Here is a 19,445-nt window from a genome sequence, read left to right as displayed (position 1 = left end):
AAAAGCGGTAGTGCTTCCACTCTTCCCCCCCCAATGCGGTAGTGCCTCCACTCTTCCCCACCCAATGCGGCAGTGCCTCCACTCTTCCCCCCCCAATGCGGTAGTGCCTCCACTCTTCCCCCCCCAATGCGGTAGTGCCTCCACTCTCCCCCCCCCCCCAATGCGGTAGTGCCTCCACTCTCCCCCCCCCAATGCGGTAGTGCCTCCACTCTTCCCCCCCCCCCCCAATGCGGTAGTGCCTCCACTCTTCCCCCCCCCCCAATGCGGTAGTGCCTCCACTCTTCCCCCCCCCCAATGCGGTAGTGCCTCCACTCTTCCCCCCCCCCCCAATGCGGTAGTGCCTCCACTCTTCCCCCCCCCCCAATGCGGTAGTGCCTCCACTCTTCCCGCCCCCCAATGCGGTAGTGCCTCCACTCTTCCCCCCCCAATGCGGTAGTGCCTCCACTCTTCCCCCCCCCCCAATGCGGTAGTGCCTCCACTCTCCCCCCCCCCAATGCGGTAGTGCCTCCACTCTTCCCCCCCCCCCCCAATGCGGTAGTGCCTCCACTCTTCCCCCCCCCAATGCGGTAGTGCCTCCACTCTTTCCCCCCCCCCCCCAATGCGGTAGTGCCTCCACTCTTCCCCCCCCCCAATGCGGTAGTGCCTCCACTCTTTCCCCCCCCCCCCCAATGAGGTAGTGCCTCCACTCTTCCCCCCCCAATGCGGTAGTGCCTCCACTCTTCCCCCCCCAATGCGGTAGTGCCTCCACTCTTCCCCCCCAATGCGGTAGTGCCTCCACTCTTCCCCCCCCAATGCGGTAGTGCCTCCACTCTTCCCCCCCCAATGCGGTAGTGCCTCCACTCTTCCCCCCCCAATGCGGTAGTGCCTCCACTCTTCCCGCCCCCCAATGCGGTAGTGCCTCCACTCTTCCCGCCCCCCAATGCGGCAGTGCCTCCACTCTCCCCCCCCCCCCAATGCGGCAGTGCCTCCACTCTCCCCCCCCCCCCAATGCGGCAGTGCCTCCACTCTCCCCCCCCCCCCCAATGCGGCAGTGCCTCCACTCTCCCCCCCCCCAATGCGGTAGTGCCTCCACTCTTCCCCCCCCCAATGCGGTAGTGCCTCCACTCTTCCCCCCCCCCAATGCGGTAGTGCCTCCACTCTTCCCCCCCCCAATGCGGTAGTGCCTCCACTCTTCCCCCCCCCCAATGCGGTAGTGCCTCCACTCTTCCCCCCCCCCAATGCGGCAGTGCCTCCACTCTTCCCCCCCCCAATGCGGCAGTGCCTCCACTCTTCCCCCCCCCAATGCGGCAGTGCCTCCACTCTTCCCCCCCCCCAATGCGGCAGTGCCTCCACTCTTCCCCCCCCCCAATGCGGCAGTGCCTCCACTCTTCCCCCCCCCAATGCGGTAGTGCCTCCACTCTTCCCCCCCCCAATGCACTAGTGCCTCCACTCTTCCCCCTTCAATGCACTAGTGCCTCCACTCTTCCCCCTTCAATGCACTAGTGCCTCCACTCTTCCCCCTTCAATGCACTAGTGCCTCCACTCTTCCCCCTTCAATGCACTAGTGCCTCCACTCTTCCCCCTTCAATGCACTAGTGCCTCCACTCTTCCCCCTTCAATGCACTAGTGCCTCCACTCTTCCCCCTTCAATGCACTAGTGCCTCCACTCTTCCCCCTTCAATGCACTAGTGCCTCCACTCTTCCCCCTTCAATGCACTAGTGCCTCCACTCTTCCCCCTTCAATGCACTAGTGCCTCCACTCTTCCCCCTTCAATGCACTAGTGCCTCCACTCTTCCCCCTTCAATGCACTAGTGCCTCCACTCTTCCCCCTTCAATGCACTAGTGCCTCCACTCTTCCCCCTTCAATGCACTAGTGCCTCCACTCTTCCCCCTTCAATGCACTAGTGCCTCCACTCTTCCCCCTTCAATGCACTAGTGCCTCCACTCTTCCCCCTTCAATGCACTAGTGCCTCCACTCTTCCCCCTTCAATGCACTAGTGCCTCCACTCTTCCCCCTTCAATGCACTAGTGCCTCCACTCTTCCCCCTTCAATGCACTAGTGCCTCCACTCTTCCCCCTTCAATGCACTAGTGCCTCCACTCTTCCCCCTTCAATGCACTAGTGCCTCCACTCTTCCCCCTTCAATGCACTAGTGCCTCCACTCTTCCCCCTTCAATGCACTAGTGCCTCCACTCTTCCCCCTTCAATGCACTAGTGCCTCCACTCTTCCCCCTTCAATGCACTAGTGCCTCCACTCTTCCCCCTTCAATGCACTAGTGCCTCCACTCTTCCCCCTTCAATGCACTAGTGCCTCCACTCTTCCCCCTTCAATGCACTAGTGCCTCCACTCTTCCCCCTTCAATGCACTAGTGCCTCCACTCTTCCCCCTTCAATGCACTAGTGCCTCCACTCTTCCCCCTTCAATGCACTAGTGCCTCCACTCTTCCCCCTTCAATGCACTAGTGCCTCCACTCTTCCCCCTTCAATGCACTAGTGCCTCCACTCTTCCCCCTTCAATGCACTAGTGCCTCCACTCTTCCCCCTTCAATGCACTAGTGCCTCCACTCTTCCCCCTTCAATGCACTAGTGCCTCCACTCTTCCCCCTTCAATGCACTAGTGCCTCCACTCTTCCCCCTTCAATGCACTAGTGCCTCCACTCTTCCCCCCCCCCCAATGCGGTAGTGCCTCCACTCTTCCCCCCCAATGCGGTAGTGCCTCCACTCTCCCCCCCCCCCTAATGCGGTAGTGCCTCCACTCTCCCCCCCCCCCTAATGCGGTAGTGCCTCCACTCTTCCCCCCCCCCTAATGCGGTAGTGCCTCCACTCTTCCCCCCCCAATGCGGTAGTGCCTCCACTCTTTCCCCCCCCCCAATGCGGTAGTGCCTCCACTCTTCCCCCCCATGCGGTAGTGCCTCCACTCTCCCCCCCCCAATGAGGTAGTGCCTCCACTCTTCCCCCCCCCCCCAATGCGGTAGTGCCTCCACTCTCCCCCCCCCCCAATGCGGTAGTGCCTCCACTCTTCCCCCCCCCCCAATGCGGTAGTGCCTCCACTCTTCCCCCCCCAATGCGGTAGTGCCTCCACTCTTCCCCCCAATGCACTAGTGCCACCACTCTTTCCCCCAATGCACTAGTGCCTACAATCTTCCCCCCAATGCACTAGTGCCTTCAATCTCCCCCCCCCCAATGCAGTAGTGCCTCCACTCCCCCCCAATGCGGTAGTGCCTCCACTCCCCCCCAATGAGGTAGTGCCTCCACTCCCCCCCCAATGCAGTAGTGCCTCCACTCTCCCCCCAATGCAGTAGTGCCTCCACTCTCCCCCCCAATGCAGTAGTGCCTCCACTCTCCCCCCCAATGCAGTAGTGCCACTACTCTCCCCCCCAATGCACTAGTGCCTCCACTCTTCCCCTCAATGCACTAGTGCCTCCACTCTTCCCCTCAATGCACTAGTGCCTCCACTCTTCCCCTCAATGCACTAGTGCCTCCACTCTTCCCCTCAATGCACTAGTGCCTCCACTCTTCCCCCTTCAATGCACTAGTGCCTCCACTCTTCCCCCTTCAATGCACTAGTGCCTCCACTCTTCCCCCTTCAATGCACTAGTGCCTCCACTCTTCCCCCTTCAATGCACTAGTGCCTCCACTCTTCCCCCTTCAATGCACTAGTGCCTCCACTCTTCCCCCTTCAATGCACTAGTGCCTCCACTCTTCCCCCTTCAATGCACTAGTGCCTCCACTCTTCCCCCTTCAATGCACTAGTGCCTCCACTCTTCCCCCTTCAATGCACTAGTGCCTCCACTCTTCCCCCTTCAATGCACTAGTGCCTCCACTCTTCCCCCTTCAATGCACTAGTGCCTCCACTCTTCCCCCTTCAATGCACTAGTGCCTCCACTCCCCCCCCCAATGCGGTAGTGCCTCCACTCTCCCCCCCCCCAATGCGGTAGTGCCTCCACTCTTCCCCCCCCCAATGCGGTAGTGCCTTCACTCTCCCCCCCCCCCCCAATGCGGTAGTGCCTCCACTCTTCCCCCAATGCACTAGTGCCACCACTCTTCCCCCCAATGCACTAGTGCCTACAATCTTCCACCCCCAATGCACTAGTGCCTTCAATCTCCCCCCCCCAATGCAGTAGTGCCTCCACTCTCCCCCCCAATGCAGTAGTGCCTCCACTCTCCCCCCCAATGCAGTAGTGCCTCCACTCTTCCCCTCAATGCACTAGTGCCTCCACTCTTCCCCTCAATGCACTAGTGCCTCCACTCTTCCCCTCAATGCACTAGTGCCTCCACTCTTCCCCTCAATGCACTAGTGCCTCCACTCTTCCCCCTTCAATGCACTAGTGCCTCCACTCTTCCCCCTTCAATGCACTAGTGCCTCCACTCTTCCCCCTTCAATGCACTAGTGCCTCCACTCTTCCCCCTTCAATGCACTAGTGCCTCCACTCTTCCCCCTTCAATGCACTAGTGCCTCCACTCTTCCCCCTTCAATGCACTAGTGCCTCCACTCTTCCCCCTTCAATGCACTAGTGCCTCCACTCTTCCCCCTTCAATGCACTAGTGCCTCCACTCTTCCCCCTTCAATGCACTAGTGCCTCCACTCTTCCCCCTTCAATGCACTAGTGCCTCCACTCCCCCCCCCCAATGCGGTAGTGCCTCCACTCTTCCCCCCCCCCAATGCGGTAGTGCCTCCACTCTTCCCCCCCCCCAATGCGGTAGTGCCTCCACTCTTCCCCCCCCCCAATGCGGTAGTGCCTCCACTCTTCCCCCCCCCCAATGCGGTAGTGCCTTCACTCTCCCCCCCCCCAATGCGGTAGTGCCTCCACTCTTCCCCCAATGCACTAGTGCCACCACTCTTCCCCCCAATGCACTAGTGCCTACAATCTTCCACCCCCAATGCACTAGTGCCTTCAATCTCCCCCCCCAATGCAGTAGTGCCTCCACTCCCCCCCAATGCGGTAGTGCCTCCACTCCCCCCCAATGCAGTAGTGCCTCCACTCCCCCCCCCAATGCAGTAGTGCCTCCACTCTCCCCCCCAATGCAGTAGTGCCTCCACTCTCCCCCCCAATGCGGTAGTGCCTCCACTCTCCCCCCCAATGCGGTAGTGCCTCCACTCTCCCCCCCAATGCGGTAGTGCCTCCACTCTCCCCCCCAATGCGGTAGTGCCTCCACTCTCCCCCCCAATGCGGTAGTGCCTCCACTCTCCCCCCCCCCAATGCGGTAGTGCCTCCACTCTCCCCCCCCCCAATGCGGTAGTGCCTCCACTCTCCCCCCCCCCCAATGCGGTAGTGCCTCCACTCTCCCCCCCCCCAATGCGGTAGTGCCTCCACTCTCCCCCCCCCCAATGCGGTAGTGCCTCCACTCTCCCCCCCCCCAATGCGGTAGTGCCTCCACTCTCCCCCCCCCCAATGCGGTAGTGCCTCCACTCTCCCCCCCCCCAATGCGGTAGTGCCTCCACTCTCCCCCCCCCCAATGCGGTAGTGCCTCCACTCTCCCCCCCCCAATGCGGTAGTGCCTCCACTCTCCCCCCCCCCAATGCGGTAGTGCCTCCACTCTCCCCCCCCCCCAATGCGGTAGTGCCTCCACTCTCCCCCCCCCCAATGCGGTAGTGCCTCCACTCTCCCCCCCCCAATGCGGTAGTGCCTCCACTCTCCCCCCCCCCCAATGCGGTAGTGCCTCCACTCTCCCCCCCCAATGCGGTAGTGCCTCCACTCTCCCCCCCCCCAATGCGGTAGTGCCTCCACTCTCCCCCCCCCCCAATGCGGTAGTGCCTCCACTCTCCCCCCCCCCAATGCGGTAGTGCCTCCACTCTCCCCCCCCAATGCGGTAGTGCCTCCACTCCCCCCCCCCCAATGCGGTAGTGCCTCCACTCTCCCCCCCCCCAATGCGGTAGTGCCTCCACTCTTCCCCCCCCCAATGCGGTAGTGCCTCCACTCTCCCCCCCCCCAATGCGGTAGTGCCTCCACTCTCCCCCCCCAATGCGGTAGTGCCTCCACTCTCCCCCCCCCCCAATGCGGTAGTGCCTCCACTCTCCCCCCCCCCAATGCGGTAGTGCCTCCACTCTCCCCCCCCCCAATGCGGTAGTGCCTCCACTCTCCCCCCCCCCCAATGCGGTAGTGCCTCCACTCTCCCCCCCCAATGCGGTAGTGCCTCCACTCTCCCCCCCCAATGCGGTAGTGCCTCCACTCTCCCCCCCCCCAATGCGGTAGTGCCTCCACTCTCCCCCCCCCCCCAATGCGGTAGTGCCTCCACTCTCCCCCCCCCCAATGCGGTAGTGCCTCCACTCTCCCCCCCCCCAATGCGGTAGTGCCTCCACTCTCCCCCCCCCCAATGCGGTAGTGCCTCCACTCTCCCCCCCCCCCAATGCGGTAGTGCCTCCACTCTCCCCCCCCCCAATGCGGTAGTGCCTCCACTCTCCCCCCCAATGCGGTAGTGCCTCCACTCTCCCCCCCAATGCGGTAGTGCCTCCACTCTCCCCCCCAATGCGGTAGTGCCTCCACTCTCCCCCCCAATGCGGTAGTGCCTCCACTCTCCCCCCCAATGCGGTAGTGCCTCCACTCCCCCGCCCCAATGCGGTAGTGCCTCCACTCCCCCCCCCAATGCGGTAGTGCCTCCACTCCCCCCCCCAATGCGGTAGTGCCTCCACTCCCCCCCCCAATGCGGTAGTGCCTCCACTCCCCCCCCCCAATGCGGTAGTGCCTCCACTCCCCCCCCCCAATGCGGTAGTGCCTCCACTCCCCCCCCCAATGCGGTAGTGCCTCCACTCTCCCCCCCCAATGCGGTAGTGCCTCCACTCTCCCCCCCAATGCGGTAGTGCCTCCACTCTCCCCCCCAATGCGGTAGTGCCTCCACTCTCCCCCCCAATGCGGTAGTGCCTCCACTCTCCCCCCCAATGCAGTAGTGCCTCCACTCTCCCCCCCAATGCAGTAGTGCCTCCACTCTCCCCCCCCCCCCCAATGCAGTAGTGCCTCCACTCCCCCCCCCCCCAATGCAGTAGTGCCTCCACTCTCCCCCCCCCCCCAATGCAGTAGTGGCTCCACTCTCCCCCCCCCCCCCAATGCAGTAGTGCCTCCACTCTCCCCCCCCCCCAATGCAGTAGTGCCTCCACTCTCCCCCCCCAATGCGGTAGTGCCTCCACTCTCCCCCCCCCCCAATGCGGTAGTGCCTCCACTCTCCCCCCCCCCCAATGCGGTAGTGCCTCCACTCTCCCCCCCCCCCAATGCGGTAGTGCCTCCACTCTCCCCCCCCCCCCCAATGCGGTAGTGCCTCCACTCTCCCCCCCCCCCAATGCGGTAGTGCCTCCACTCTCCCCCCCCCCCCAATGCGGTAGTGCCTCCACTCTCCCCCCCCCCCCAATGCGGTAGTGCCTCCACTCTCCCCCCCAATGCGGTAGTGCCTCCACTCTCCCCCCCAATGCGGTAGTGCCTCCACTCCCCCCCCCCAATGCGGTAGTGTTTCCACTTCCCCCCCCAATGCGGTAGTGTTTCCACTCCCCCCCCCCAATGCGGTAGTGCCTCCACTCCCCCCCCAATGCGGTAGTGCCTCCACTCCCCCCCCCAATGCAGTAGTGCCTCCACTCCCCCCCCCAATGCAGTAGTGCCTCCACTCCCCCCCCAATGCAGTAGTGCCTCCACTCCCCCCCCCAATGCAGTAGTGCCTCCACTCCCCCCCCAATGCAGTAGTGCTTCCACTCGCTCCCCCAATGCAGTAGTGCTTCCACTCCCCCCCCCCATGCAGTAGTGCCTCCACTCCCCCCCAATGCAGTAGTGCCTCCACTCCCCCCCAATGCAGTAGTGCCTCCACTCCCCCCCCAATGCAGTAGTGCCTCCACTCCCCCCCCCCAATGCAGTAGTGCCTCCACTCCCCCCCCCAATGCAGTAGTGCCTCCACTCCTTCCCCCAATGCAGTAGTGCCTCCACTCCCCCCCCCCCCCAATGCAGTAGTGCCTCCACTCCCCCCCCCCCAATGCAGTAGTGCCTCCACTCCCCCCCCCCCAATGCAGTAGTGCCTCCACTCCCCCCCCAATGCAGTAGTGCCTCCACTCTCCCCCCCCCCCCCAATGCAGTAGTGCCTCCACTCTCCCCCCCCCCCCCCCCCCAATGCTTAGGGAGAAAAAGATACTATAAACTAAGTGAGGACACTGAATAGGAGGAAAGACAGCGTTTCTAACCCCCGTCCCAGGCCTCTCACTAGCAAAGCCAGACTCCTACTGTACACTGATGAGGGGCAAACACCCTGAAACAGCTGTCTATACATGGAGTTTGCTTTTAATTCCCAGTCATTGTTACAAGGCTTGTATAAAGAGTCTGACTTTGGCTTGAAGGAATGCTGCCTTTCAATAGGTGGCACTGTGGAGGTATTAGTCCATCTCCCTTATTTGCATATTACCGAGCGGTGCATGAACGGCCTTTTAAATCTCCTCACTCACTGTCTAGGTCCTCTCCCTAAGGAGAAAAGATGGCGTTACAGACCGGTAACACTCTGCATGACCCACGGTGGTGTGAATGAGGCCGTAGTCTAAATTATTTTGTTTTTAGTGTTTTTTTAAGCATGTACCAACCGTGTATCTGTTCCACAGGGTAACGATACAGAAGACTTCCATCTGCAGCCCTTCTCCAGTGACAACAATTTAGGAAAAAAGTTTACTTTTTGCCAGTTTTACAGCCGACTACATGAAATAAAAACCTGAAATCTGAGGGAACGGACCCGAACGTTGGCAGACCGAGAGCCCTAAAGCCCCCCATATGTAGAATCTCTTCGGATCGGTTTCATTGAGCCTGAGGAAGGGTCCATAGAAGTTCTGAAAGCTGCTGTAACATCAGGTATTTCTGTTAGCCATTGAAAGTTATCATATCTACAAGACGACTTGGTTCTTCCTACTAAGAACAATCACACTCTGCTCTCCTGGTGACACCGGACCGAACCTTCTGCGTCTTACCCTTAGGCCGCCTGCAGACGAGCGGGTCGGATCCGGCGGCGAGAATTCTCGCCGCGGGACCCGACCCGAGAGCCTGCAGGGACGAGCGCGTACTCACCCGCGCCCGGCGGCCCCGGCTCTTTCATGTGCCGGCTGCGGTGCAGCCGGCGCATGCGCAGACCGTAGCCGGCGGCCGGGTGACTGCGTGCCCCGCACAAAAATAGGACGTGCCGCGGTTTGTTTGCCGCGCAAAATTTCGCGGCCGTCTGCATAGGAGTGCGTATTGTAATGCACTCCTATGCAGACTTTCAGCGGCAGAAATCCCGCGGGAAATACCGCCGCGGGATTTCCGCCCGTGTGCAGGCGGCCTTAGGCTACTGCACACGGCTGAGCACGGTACCCGTCCGTGCACCCGGCCCGATATCATGTCACGCACGTGCGATGTAAGGCGTGTTTTTTAATCAAAAACCCTCCCATGACTTGGGTGAGGCTGGGATCCCTCGGTACGGTTCACAGCCGCGCCGGTGGATCGCCGTGTCCCATTGTTGTCAATGGCGGCCTCGCGCCGCGTGCCGTGTTTACCAGCCCCATCGAAAACAATGAGCGATACATTCTGCGAAAACCCGTTCATGTACGGGGCGCCAATCAGAGAAAGCGGGGCTCATACTGGTGCGTCTCGCAACGCGCAAATGTCACGATCTCCTCAGCGGCCATAAACTGTGGAGAAGCCCTTTAACCCTTTGTGCTGAGAGCTGGGCTTCCCTCGTTACACAAGTACAAAAATAACACACATCCCCCCTCCAAAAACAACGCCCAGACTCCTCCTACCGCCTCTTACCTGCCGGCCGCAGTCACACACAGAGCTCTGATACTGTAATACAATGTAGCTGAGATCAGTGTATATGTGGATATATATATCCTCTGGGCACAAGTCTCTGGCTGATAACTGAGAGAACAGCACAACAGGACTCACTCGGAACTGCTGTGTATCTGCTGCAATAGGACCTGTGATGATGTCATCACCATGTGATCAGTAGAAGAGGGGCGGAGAGCAGAGGAGCTTCGCCCCCTTGCATAGTGATCACATGACAGTGACATCATCGCAGGTCCTTCAGCTCCTGCAGTGTAGCACCTCCCGGTCCCCGCTGTTCTCTCTGTTATGGCTCCCACACACTTGTGTTATTTTCATGCGATTGTCAATGGGACTTTCTAATGTTAACGCATCGCTCAGAACGCCCGGCTGTTATACAGCAAAGTGCTCCGAGCAGCGGATGAAGAACACCGCTGGACCGCTGTGTTCTTCATACCCAGCCTGTGTTCAGGGAGCGGGATACAGCTGACACAATAGTATCAGCTGTATCCTGCTGTGATTTACTAATAAGGCTTATCCTTGCCTTTCAGCAAGCTGAAAAATGAGCGACAGCTTGACGAAACCTGCACGATGTCAGTGCAGTTACAACGATTATCGCTCAAAAGATGGCTTTGAGCGAAAATCATTGTGTCCACATGGGTTTTTAGTGTGCCCACAATGAGTACAGGTGGCAGTAAGAAGTGTGCCCACCATGAGTACTGGTACCAGTGTCAGTAATATGTGTGCCCACCATGAGTACTGGTACCAATGTCAGTAAGAAGTGTGCCTACGATAAGCACCAGTACCAGTTTCAGTAAGAAGTGTGCCCATCATGAGTACTGATACCGGTGTCGGTAAGAAGTGTGCCCGCCATGAGTACCGGTACTAGTGTCAGTAAGAAGTGTGCCCAGCATGAGTACCGGTGTCAGTAAGAAGTCTGCCTACCATGAGTACTGGTACCGATATCAGTAAGAAGTGAGCCCAGCATGAGTACCGGTACCAGTGTCAGTAAGAAGTCTGTCCACCATGAGTACTGGTACCGATATCAGTAAGAAGTGAGCCCAGCATGAGTACCGGTACCAGTGTCAGTAAGAAGTCTGCCCACCATGAGTACCAGTACCGATATCAGTAAGAAGTGAGCCCAGCATGAGTACCGGTACCAGTGTCAGTAAGAAGTCTGCCCACCATGAGTACTGGTACCGATATCAGTAAGAAGTGTGCCCAGCATGAGTACTGGTACCAGTGTCAGTAAGAAGTGTACCCAGCATGAGTACCGGTACCAGTGTCAGTAAGAAGTGTGCCCACCATGAGTACCGGTACCGATATTAGTAAGAAGTGTGCCCACCATGAGTACCGGTACCGATATTAGTAAGAAGTGTGCCCAGCATGAGTACCGGTACCTGTGTCAGTAAGAAGTGTGCCCACCATGAGTACCTGGGTATTAGTGTATCATGACGCCACCAGGAAGTCCTGGTGGAGTCAAGATTGACAGGGTGGTCACACCCCCTGTAGCTGATAGGCTGCACAGCATCCAGCCACACTAGGTCCTGGAAGTTCACTGCAATGTGCAGGAAAATACATCCAGCGGTCCGTGGTGCAAAGGCACAGCCGGCGCGCTGTTCTGCCTGCCTGCTGGCCACCGCGAATACAGCTGTGGAGGTGAGGGTGGGCCCCCTTCAGCGGCGCGGCCGCCCAAGCAGCTTCACCCCCCTGTGCCCTCCATCATCCCGACCCCGCTGTGCGCTTCAAGACTAATCGGAGTGGGTGGCTTTTGCACGCCCGTCGGAGAAGGGGTTTCTACATCCACAATGCGGCCGCTGGGAGCCAACAGACTGCGGCCCGTAGGAGATGGGGTTAGAGGTGGCAGAATGCCTGACTACAGCCGCCGGCAGGCAACGGAGCAGGGCCCGTCGGGGAATGTGTTTTGAGCTGCCAGAATGGCTGCCTGCAGCGGCCGCCGGGTGCCAACGACGCACCAAGCCAACGGCAGGCTACCGAGAATTCTTAAGCCGTGGAAATATGTTTAGCCCAGGAGCACACGGAGGTGCGGGGAGCACTGCATTCCAGCAGCAGCAGCAGCATTGTGGGCTGCCAGCACCTGAGGCAAACCCACATTTTCAGCCAATCAGCTACAGGGGTGTCAACCTCCTGTCAATCTTGACTCCACCACTTGTTCATGGTGGCATCAAGATACACTAATACCGAGTACCTGTATTTGTGTCAGTAAGAAGTGTGCCCAGCATAAGTACTGGTATTGGTGTCAGTAAGAAGTGTGCCCACCATGAGTACCGGTACCAGTGTTAGTAAGAAGTGTGCCCACCATGAATACCGGTACCAGTGTTAGTAAGAAGTGTGCCCACCATGAGTAGCGGTACCGGTGTCAGCAAGACTGTGCCCACCATGAGTACTGGTGTTAGAAAGAAGTGTGCCCATCATGAGTACTGGTACCGGTGTCAATAAGAAGTGTGCCCACCATGAGTATCGCTACAGGTGGCAGTAAAAAGTATGCCCAACATGAGTACTGATACCGGTGTCAGTAAGAAGTGTGCCCACCATGAGTTTCGCTACAGGTGGCAGTAAGATGTGTGCCTACCATGAACACTGGTACAGGTGTCAGTAAGAAGTGTGCCCACCATGAGTACTGGTACCAGTGTCCATAAGAAGTGTGCCCACCATGAGTACTGGTACTGGTGTGAGTAAGAAGTATGCCCACGATGAGTACTGGTATTGGTGTAAGAAGTATGCCCACGATGAGTACTGGTACCGGTGTCAGTAAGAAGTGTGCCCACCATGAGTACCGGTACCGATGTCAGTAAGAAGTGTGCCCACCATGAGTACCGGTACCGGTATCAGTAAGAAGTGTGCCCACCATGAGTACCGGTACCGGTATCAGTAAGAAGTGTGCCCACCATGAGTACCGGTACAAGTGCCAGTAAGAAGTGTGCCCACCATGAGTACTGGTACCGGTGCCAGTAAGAAGTGTGCCCACCATGAGTACTGGTACCGGTGTCAGTAAGAAGTGTGCCCACCATGAGTACCGGTACAAGTGCCAGTAAGAAGTGTGCCCACCATGAGTACCGGTACAAGTGCCAGTAAGAAGTGTGCCCACCCAGCTGTGTGAATGGGCAAGAAAATGGGAGATTTAGCCACGACTTGGTCACGGCTTTCTCCTGTTCATGCGATTTTCGGCCGTGATGCGGGTGGCTGAGAATCACAATGCCCATGTGAAAGAGACCTTATAAAGGGAGTCAGAGGGTGAAGCTAATCAGAAAAACGTGGTCTGGAAGAGGCAGGGAGCTGAACAATGGATTTGGAGCTGGGATGAGAAGGCCAGAGAGAAGGGAGAACAAAGCCATTGAAAACTCAGTGGGGGACATAGATAAGAACTGACTCGGCCTCCCCTCCCCCAATGAAGAGCAACAAGAACAATAGAGTCCGACCATAAAGACTCTCAGAGCTGCTGAAAGAGGGATCGGGCACATTTATATAGAGTGAAGTGTCATTTACACCAATTATATCACTGCTTCTGAACTAATTACATCTTATTAAAGCTACAGTGCTGGAAAACAAGGCGGCATTATAAGCAGCAGCACCTGGCAGACCGGGGTACCGGAAGACCTCCCTATATGACAGCTTGCACTTCCCTACCGGGAATGTGCTGCAGTATATAAGCAGAATCTTCCTAAACATACTGCAGATCTTTAAGAAATACCCGTGAGGTCACATCTGACCCTCTACAGGATGGTAAACACTTCCAGAACTTTTCACAACCCAATCCCAAGCAGAATCACATGCAAGATGTGCACCACCGAGCCCGGCTACATCCGAACCAATGAACAACGATCCTCCCTCACAAGAAAACCCAGAACCAGCCTCCCTCTCACCTACAGGACCCCACGTCAGCACTCCTCCTACAAAGGAAGGCAATCTTCAAAGAACTTGCTTCAGCAGGTAATGACTTTGCTGACCCGATCAGGGACCTAGGTCAAAGAACTGACGAGCTGGAGCATAAAACAGACAATACCCTTGTCTTGTTAGAAGATGATAAACACCGCATCGGGGAATTGGAGTCCAGAGTCAACCCTCCGGAGTCTAAGGCTGGATTCACACGGGACGGACTTCCAGCAGAATTCTCGCGGATTGGCCACACCAAAAACCGCAGCTGCAGGTTTTGAAGCGGCTTTGCCACCTGCATTTCCGCTGCGACCATCTCTCCCCATAGAGAGGGCGCTGCGTAAAAAAAAAAAAAATTGACATGCTGCGACACGGCTGTTTCCACACGGTTTGCCCACAATGGATTGGCCGCAGCCTGTGGATGAGATTTTTTGCAAAATCTCATCCACTTTGCTGGCTAATTCCAGGACTAGGAGCCGTACACGGAAATTCCGCAGCAAATCCATCCAGTGTGAACCCAGCCTAAAAATGAAGATTTAGAAAACAGATCTCGTCGAGCCAACAGCCGGATAAGAGGTCCCCTGAGACAGGGCCAGCCTTGAAGGAGACAGAAGTCTCTTTTCTTTACTCTCCTCCCCGATACGGATCTCCAGGTATTACGAATGGACAATCTACTGGGCTTTGAGCCGCCCTCCCAGCCCTGATCTTCCCAGGGACGTTATCATAAAGTTGCATTATTGCAAAGTTTGTGACCAGCTTTTGGCAGCAGCAAGAGGAATGGGCCACCTACCTGGCCTTTCTACCTCAGTTCAACTCTTTACAAATATCTCCCATACCACATTGGCGAAACGCAGATTGCTCCATCTAGTTTTACCTAGCGCTCCAAGCGGCGGACGTCAAAAAATAAAAATCTCAGAAGCCGATTTTAGTTCTAACTAGAGATGAGCGAGTATACTCGCTAAGGCACATTACTCGAGCGAGTAGTGCCTTAGCCGAGTATCTCCCCGCTCGTCTCTAAAGATTCGGGGCCCGGCGCGGGTGACAGGTGAGTTGCAGCGGGGAGTGGGGGGGGGGGGGGGGAGGGAGAGAGAGATCTCCCCTCCGTTCCTCCCCGCCCCCCCCCCCCCCCGAATCTTTAGACGAGCGGGGAGATACTCGGCTAAGGCACTACCCGCTCGAGTAATGTGCCTTAGCGAGTATACTCGCTCATCTCTAGTCCTAACAGATAATCCTAGTGAGATCTCTGATGGAAACGTCATGTCGTCGCCACATTATAAAGTAGGAGATGAAGAGATCATGCAGCGCTCTTCAGGGGAAAACCTCATTACCCTTCATGTCCTTCTGAATATCGAGAGCACAGATCTACATATCCGGGCGTATCATGTGAAAAATACGCTGCAGCGCGGAATGCTGTGGGTTGGCAGAAATCCTCGGGACGACTTCTAATAGCTTAAATCACGGCATCGGTCTTCTTGTCCAAGTGCTAAATGCAGGAAAACTCCCTTCCATAGGAGGGCGCTGTTGGGTCACGTGCAGTACAGATTTTTTTTTTCACTATTCGTATTTCCCGCACCATCGTTAGGCAATGATGCGGGTACCTGTGGGCCATATGCAATGTAATGGTGTATAGGCTGTGGGTCGCATAGCCTCTATTGACTTCAGACTTGAGTCCACAGCAAAATAGAGCATGCTGCAATTCTTCCTCCGCTTGCAGAATAAGCAATTCGTATCAGCGAATACGAATTCAGGCCTGCGGGCATCATAAAAGAGCTGGACAGCAGCTTACGGATAAAGGACAAGGACACAAATGGATGTACCATTCCAATTACAATTATCAAAAATCAGACTGAAGCTTCAGTTCAGGCAGTGATGGGTTAATAAATTACTCACAATATACCCACAACTGAGCACAAATGTGGTGTTATTGTAACTCCTGTTTAGGGCCCCTTTCATGCGGGCGACAAAATGGCGCGATTTTCTCGCGATGTGACAGTGTTACAAAGCGCATGTATGTGAAGCCCATGCTTTCCAATGGGTGCCTTCACATTAGTGAGGTTTTCCGTGGCACTTGTGTGTAGTCTACAGCCACCAATTCCTGGTCAGGGGGTTCAAAAATCTGGCCTCCAGGCAGCTCTGGCTCTGATTGGTTCATTGAGCGCTGTAGTGATTGTCTGAGCCCCGATACTCGAGAACCAATCACAGCCATCGCATTGAACCCCCTGACCAGAAGGCGCTGGTTGCGGAGCTGCCGGAGAAGTGTGGCAGAGTGGACAGTGCCTGTTAGGTAATGTATGTTTTTTTTTTTTGTTAAATGGAGGTAGGGTTTAAATTTCAACCCCCCCCCCCCCCCCAAAAAAAAAAAATCCCATCAAAAGAGCACTACAAAATTGTGCAATGTTGCAGCACCATAAAATCGTGAGAACGCTGCAGTATCGCACATAACACAGCTGTGATATCGCCCTTAAGGCCTCCCTCACACAGGCGTTTGCAGAAATGTGTTTTTGCAATTTCAGCAGCACTGGCATGTGTTTTGCCAGCATTTCGGCTGCGTTTTCAGCCCAGTTGAAAACACAACAAAGAAAGCTGAAAAAAAAAATCCCCCAAAAAAACAAACCTCACCTAACCAGCGCTGTCCAGGTCCCTTGAACGGCACTCCAGCAGCCTTCCCGTGCAGTCGTTAGTGCCGACAGACCATCTCTTGCTGGTAACAGGGTTGTAACTCCGCCTTCAGCAAGAGATTGCTCCGATTGGCTCAGCCATCACCCAATCAGTGGCCTTATAGAGGAAAGCCAATCAATGACTGATTTGGTGCATTGAGCACTTGAAGCAATCTCTTGCTGAAGGCGGGGTAATCAAAACCCTGACTCCAGCTAGAGATGCTTTCGGCACTGGCAAGTGGTTCCCAAAAAGCCTGCCCAGAGAGCTGCGGGAGGGACCTGGACGGCACCTGCTAGGCGAGTTTTGTTTTTTTTCTCTTCCAGGTAGTGTCAGTAGGGCTTGCGTTTAGCGCTGTCAAAAACACGTTACCAAGTTGTGCCGAGTTTTCAGCAGCGCTGAATCCGCTGCCCATTCATTTCAATGGGTGACGCACGGCTCAAGACGGCCTAGAACATGCATCACGGTCAAGATGCTGCATTTTAACTCTTGCGTGAGCAGTCCCATTAAAATGAGTGGGTAAACGCTGTACAAAACCACGTGTGAGGGCGGCCTTAATGTGTCCTCGTTCCAGGACTATTGTGATACGACTATGGATGGGTAATCTTATGTGAAGAACTTTAGAAACATACCTCCTTATGACGAATTGGTTGTCTAGCAACCGAGTGCCATAAAGTGCGCTCCCCGAGTAAGTTCAGGTGCCTATTGCTGCGTACAAGCAGCACGTGTCTGCGGCGGCAGTGATATCCTAGAGACTTTACATTGGTTGTTACTTAGGGTTTACCATTCTCTTAATAGGGCCGGCTGCACACGGCAGAGCCAGATTCCGCATGCCGGTTCTCTCAGCAGATTCCAACTCTGACCGCTGTCAGCGACCCTCTGTACCGGTTTCTTCTGTAGTGCGTGTGTGCGTGCGTGCGCGTGTGTGTGTATGTGTATTTCTTCATGTTTGTTTTTCCCACGCTGGCACTAGGTGGGCTGCGGGTCGGACAGCTTCCATTGACTTCAGTGTAAGTCATTCGCGTGGAGTCCTTACAAAAATAGAGCATGCTGCGATTTTTGCTCCGCTCGCAGAAATTGCAATTTGTTTCAGTGGGTGTGAAGGAAAGAAGCGATGATGCCATCCCATGACCCAACCACTAGGTGTCTCCACACACTTTTTGGGTGCTCTCCCTAAGGAGAGATGGCACCCCTCCTGACCCACCAGCTGCACACAAGATATACAAGGTGTTTTTGGAATTATAACAGTCTTAAATATCACGCTCGCCCGTGTGAATTTAGCCTCACTGTTGAGAGGGCAAAAGAATCACAAACTTGGGTAATAAGACAAGCCATTACTTTCCCTGCATGAGGCTGGGCTATAGTGTTGGCATGGGTTTTCCAAAACCATTGCTTTTTTTTTGGCTGCACTTCTAGGAAGATACAGCGGGAAAAAAAAATGAACAGCATGACCCTGATGTAAGAACCAGGCCTTGGGCTCAGAACCTGCCGCCATTATTATATATGCCAAGCAGCAAAGTACCAGTGCATTCATGTGTTGTAGACTGAGGCTTTGGCGCAACCTACAGACAAAGGTGAAAAGTCCAACGGTGGGTAATAATGGAAGCTTTATTTAAACCAGCTGGTAACATGTTTCGAGGCCGAGATGCCTCTTCCTCAGACAGCCGGAGAGGGAAATTTCAATAGTTGAAGAATTCACAGAAAGTTCCCAAAATACATAACATCCATGCACCAAACCACAGTTAGTGGTACCATTAGTGGCCAGTGGTTAAGGTTGTATGTCATCATCAGCAAACATGACAGCGGGGGAGAGAATTAAGGATAATGGCGATCACGTAAAAGTAAAGAAAAGTTAAAGTTTCACCTCCCGTCACAGATCCGATCCGTGAGGGGAGGTGTAATTAATTACTTACCTAAGGCCTCCGGCAATGTCCCCCGACAGGATCTTTATCTGCGGACCTTTACCCAACTTCAGCGCATGTTCCCGTCGCCAGAACAGGGGACACAAGCGCAGAAGCTGGGGAGCGCCTGGAAAGTTTAAAATCTTTTTGCTCCTGACTACTAAAGGTAGTCTGTAGCAGTGACCGAGGGCCGTGGTTAAGTAGTCCCCGGTCACATTATCGCCGTTATCCAATGGATAATGGCGATTACGTAAAAGTTTAAACACAGTTGAAGTTTGATGCTCCTTTAGGTTTGGGCCCCGTTGTGCATACAGAAAGAAGATTAGGGCCTCAACAGGTATGTTTCTGAACACAGGACAAATGGGGGGATACAACTTGGGGTGAAAGTCTTCGTTCATATGTGTGCTGTACAAAAAAAAAAACACTTTTTAAAATGACAGTTGCCAAAAAAAGGATCATAATTTTTTTCCTCCTGCTTTGTCAAGATTAATTGAAATACTGTGGAGTCAAAATACGCATACACCCCTAGATGAATTTGTTAAGTGGTCTAGTTTTCAAAATGGGGTCATTTGTGGGGGTTCTCAATCATTTCGGACGCTCAAGGGCTCTACATGTGGACAATGGGGCCTAAATCACCTTCAAGCAAAATGACTGTTCTGAGAGCCACCGGCTGCTCCTTTTGGTTTGGGCCCCATTGTGCATACGAACATACGATTAGGGCCACAATGGGTATGTTCCTGAACAGAGGATAAACAGGGGGATCCATTTTGGGGTGTAAATCCTCACTTACATGTGCACAATAGGCAACAAGAAAAAAAAACCTGTCTTTAAAATGACATATTTGCAAAAATATAAAATTTTGTTTTTTTCTCCTCTAAATTGCATTAATTTTTGAAAATAAACTGTGCAGTCAACATACTCCTGACCCCCCCAGTGAATACATGAAGATGTGTTTTTTTTTTAATGGGGTCATTTATCCATCATTCTGACACCTATGAGCCTTTGCAATGTTGGCTTGGTGCAGGAAAACAAAATGTTCCTCAAAATGTTAACTAGTTTTTCCAATGTGCTTCCAGTATAAAGTAAACAGATAGAAATATGTATCTCACCAAAAATGTGTACAGTAGGTTTACACATATTTGAGATATTGCAGCTGAAAATGTGAAAAAAGACAATTTTTTCAAAATTGTCCCAATTTTGGTGCTTTTAATAAATATACACATTCATTGGGTCTATTTTTACCACCTAAATCAGTGTTTCCCA

General features: G+C 55.0%; 1 protein-coding gene across 2 annotated transcripts in view; it reads right to left on the bottom strand.

Moving 5' to 3' along the window:
• Positions 1-19,445, bottom strand: part of LOC136607801 (zinc finger protein 605-like) — a 432,755-nt gene that overhangs the window by 13,507 nt on the left and 399,803 nt on the right. Inside the window, exon 1 of one of the 2 annotated variants that reach the window (XM_066589064.1) lies at positions 9,721-9,863. The exons of the other annotated variant lie outside the window; for it this stretch is intronic. The gene's annotated coding sequence lies outside the window, so the exon portion shown is untranslated. Of the gene's footprint in view, positions 1-9,720; positions 9,864-19,445 lie in introns of those variants that run through there. 2 annotated transcript variants of the gene reach the window in all.

The sequence above is a fragment of the Eleutherodactylus coqui genome, chromosome 1 (assembly GCF_035609145.1).
Source record: "Eleutherodactylus coqui strain aEleCoq1 chromosome 1, aEleCoq1.hap1, whole genome shotgun sequence".
Lineage (NCBI taxonomy): Eukaryota > Metazoa > Chordata > Amphibia > Anura > Eleutherodactylidae > Eleutherodactylus > Eleutherodactylus coqui.
Note: the sequence above shows the minus strand (reverse complement) of the source record. Positions and strands in the feature narration are given on the sequence as shown.